The sequence below is a fragment of the Sceloporus undulatus genome, chromosome 5, assembly GCF_019175285.1.
Source record: "Sceloporus undulatus isolate JIND9_A2432 ecotype Alabama chromosome 5, SceUnd_v1.1, whole genome shotgun sequence".
Classification (NCBI taxonomy): Eukaryota; Metazoa; Chordata; class Lepidosauria; order Squamata; family Phrynosomatidae; genus Sceloporus; species Sceloporus undulatus.
In genome coordinates this window covers 125,926,444-125,929,762 of record NC_056526.1, presented here as the reverse complement: position 1 = coordinate 125,929,762, position 3,319 = coordinate 125,926,444, and positions in this window count along the sequence as shown.

The window sequence follows — 3,319 nt, the reverse complement described above, 5'->3', positions numbered from 1 at the left end:
CCATTGGTTCTGGGTCCGGTTCTCTGAGCAGCAGAAAACAAGCTTGCCCCTCCTCAATATGACATCCTTCAAATAGTTAAACAGGGCGATCATATCATCTTTTAACTGTCCTTCTCTCAGGCTAAACATCCCCAGCTCCCAAACTCTCCTCATAGGCCATGGTTTCCAGTCCTTTCACCCTTTTGGTTGCCCTCCCTGGACACACTCAGTTGTTGTGACAAACCATTTTTTCTTCTTGTCCATCAAGAACTAGATGTGAATTTTTTAAAAAATAAAAACTGCCAAAAATAATTGGTGAAATGGAATGATTTATCCTTACTCTTTTCATGCAGGATAGCTACAATCAAAAGTGTATATATTACCTAAATTGTTGTTTTTGTTTCTTAACCTTCTGATAATCTGAACCAAAATAATTTTACAACGGGAAAAGGATTTAAAGAACTTTATCGGGAATGGTAAAAGAGCTAGAATCAAATGGTCAACATGAAGAACTCATTTGAAAGAGGGGGACTGCAGGTTATTTCTGCAGTGCGGATGCAGAACCCCCTCAGGATGTTGGCCTGTCAGCAGCACTGCAGAAACAGCCCAGTCCGGCCCCATTTAATGCTGTGCCTCAAAGGCTATGGGACTGTGGTCTTGACAGAGACGTCTCAGTGCCTCACACACAAACAGCTGCACTCCAATTCCCATCCGTGGCATTTAAAGTGGTGTCAAAGTGGGTTATTTCTGCAGTGCGGATGCAGAGGCGGAAGGAGGATTAATACACCCCCTCATATATGCACACAGGGCTATTTCATACTAGGGGGCAAACGGGATTTATAAACGTTAACGCTAGAAAAGTCAAATATTCCCTCTGTGTCAAAAAAGACCCATGTCCAAACAAGAGTTGAGGACTTAAACAAGAAGTTTATTGTTACATTGCAAGATAACTGACTGGGTAGAGTATATCTCTCAAATTTCCCAAATCGTTTATATCAATGGGTAGAAACACTATACTTCATTCCTATATTTAGAGTTCAACACACACACACACACACACACATATTTCCAACTAGGTATAGAAAGACCCCACTAGAATACATATCCATAGCACAAAAATACCCAACCTGTTCCTTCTCTCGTCAAAAAATATCTGTTTCGCAGATGTTATCTCTTTGTTAGACCAAGAGAATCTTCTGATCTCTTAGAAAGTTTCCTGAGTGTTAACAATTAATATTAAGAATAAATCTCAAATTGCGATATCGTTCCTATACATTTAATTTCTCTAAATTTTGCCGTTTCAATAAGAGAGTTAAACTAGAGAAACCAGGAAATGCCTAAGGCTTATCACACATTTCCTCGTTTACTTAGTTTAACTCCCATTTAAATTCCCTTTGCCCCTAATAGCAGTGTAATAAGGAGACCTTGGTTTGGGGAATTTACCACTGGCTCAAATAGAGGATCAGTTTCTAGTCCTCTTATATGAAAGTTGCCAAGGTAATAACAGGTCATCAGAGACAAGTTTTATAGAAAACTGACTAATGGTTATTATTCATACACACATAAGACAATCAACACTGCACAATCACCCAAGAACTCAGAAATATAGTTAGAGTTGATATAGAACAAGGCTGATATTCACCTGGCTCCGGTCCAGATTGATGAAGATTTAGCACATGGGAGGGTAAGGGGGGGGGGAGTGGATTGGAACTACTTATCAGAACCAGTTCTAACATAGAACACCGATAAAGAATTAAAAGACCTTAAATAGGCAAATCTGCCTCAGGCGAAGAGTTGTTTAGCACACTCAAAGCAAAGCTAAATCTACATATTAAAGCTTGCTGATCTATAAACGTCTTCAGGTGAGAGAATGGTCATCCTGGGAACATCCTGGGCCATAAATCTGCCCAAAGGTGTGAATGACTTCCTGTTAGCAACTCCTATTTTGATCATGTTACAATAGTGTACCTGAGGTGCACACGTCTTGCAGTTATGGAGAACTTCTACGTCATCCCCATCAGCCACCTGTATAGGGTCATTAGAAAGCCATCCACATTAGGAGTTTTAAAGCCCAATGCTCATAACATTCCCCTCTTTTGAAGACTTTCTACCTTCAGCAAGGCTGGGACAGTAGGAGGTCTTCACATCCAATTATCTCCGCCAACATGTTTTAGGTGTGGAGAATTAGGGAATCTAACCAAGCTCAGGTGGATATCTTTGGTCAGTAAAGCTCTTGTACCTATCTTAGGACAGGGACGTTTACACTTGTAACCCATTATCCACTTGTATAACAAAACACAATACACAATTAGGACAACTTGGCCAATGCAAAGCAACAAAGACAATCTGTAAGCAATCTGGACACAGCATGCAATATGTGTCTGAAACAACAAACAAAACAAAACAAAACTATACATTAGAGTAAATCATTAAAAAGTAACAAAATAAATATATGAAACAACAAAACAAACAAATGAAGCAATCAAACCATAGCTAAGCTTGAGCAAACATAAGCAAAATCAGTCAATAGCAGGCAGTATAGGACACAACACTCAATAGATGTGTCTAAGTTAAGATAGGCAATATCATTAAAAGAACCATAAGATGGTAGACAAAATAAGAGCATCAAAAACATTTTAAGAACAAAAGAAATAGACTGGAAATGTAAAACAATAATCAAAGGCAATCACACTATAGGTTCATGACTAAACCAAAAGAGGCAATCAAAACATAAACTTGTATGATGCATACATTTTAACAGCAATCAGAAGAACAAATATAAGCATTAAACACAAGCATGTAGAGCTTTTAGAAGGTGAAAGGCACATCAAGAAGACTTTTGAGTCCGTGACCACTGACCAAAAGGTTTGAGGTAGCGTATAGCGAAGTCCAGAATCAGGATGGCATCAATAGCAATAAGGAACCAATGTCCAGGAATCTTTAGCAGGTTGTGTGTGGTCTTAGAATGTGTACAGTAACATGTCCATCAAATTGAGCCAGATGGAAAAAGTTTTAGAAAACGTTCGGACTTCAGTCTGGAGCAAACAACCTAAAATTTTGGAATAGTGCCGTCATGCACCAATGGCTGATGTGAAGTACTGAAGTAAGGCCTCTGAACATGGGGGAGGCCATGAATAAGTCTGAAGTAGACCAGGGCCTCCATGGAAAATTGACCCGGTCTCTAAAGTAGTTGGGCTTTCAGGAACAAAGACTTTCATTAGGAACCAGTGATTTGAACTGTGCTTATGCCTTGCTGGAGCATAAGCAGTGTCCATAAGGTGGCAGCACTGAACCAAATGAGCTGCTCAGGGGGTCCAGTGGTGGGTAGTTCATGGGAACA